Raw genomic sequence first — 811 nt, 5'->3', positions numbered from 1 at the left:
GACCTTGTTTCAGTCATGAAACTTTGAGTGGTTTTGATTAGATCAGAGACCATGGTTGCTAAGTCAGAGGTGTTCTGCTTAGAACTCTCTGTCTGTTGCTGAGAAGATGATGGAAAAGGCTTGCTATTGCTAAACCTGTTACTTCCACCATTATTGTTGTTGAAACTTTGTTGAGGTCTCTGTTGATCCTTCCATGAAAGATTTGGATGATTTCTCCATGAAGGATTGTAGGTGTTTCCATAGGGTTCTCCCATGTAATTCACCTCCTCCATTGAAGGGTTCTCAAGATCATAAGCTTCTTCTTCAGATGAAGCTTCCTTAGTACTGCCTGGTGCATTTTGCATTCCAGACAAACTTTGAGAAATCAAATTGACTTGTTGAGTCAATATTTTGTTCTGAGCCAATATGGAATTCAGAGTGTCAATCTCAAGAACGCCTTTCTTCTGATTTGCCCCATTGTTCACAGGATTCCTTTCAGAAGTGTACATGAATTGGTTATTTGCAACCATTTCAATTAGTTCTTGAGCTTCTGTAGGCATCTTCTTCAGATGAAGAGATCCTCCAGCAGAGCTATCCAAAGACATCTTGGATAGTTCAGAGAGACCATCATAGAAAATACCTATGATGCTCCATTCAGAAAGCATGTCAGAGGGACACTTTCTGATTAATTGTTTGTATCTTTCCCAAACTTCATAGAGGGATTCTTCTTCCTTCTGTCTGAAGGTTTGGACTTCCACTCTAAGCTTACTCAATTTTTGAGGTGGAAAGAACTTTGCCCAGAAGGCATTGACTAGCTTTTCCCAAGAGTTCA

Source organism: Arachis duranensis, chromosome 3, assembly GCF_000817695.3.
Source record: "Arachis duranensis cultivar V14167 chromosome 3, aradu.V14167.gnm2.J7QH, whole genome shotgun sequence".
NCBI classification, from domain to species: Eukaryota; Viridiplantae; Streptophyta; class Magnoliopsida; order Fabales; family Fabaceae; genus Arachis; species Arachis duranensis.
This window is presented reverse-complemented; position numbering follows the sequence as displayed.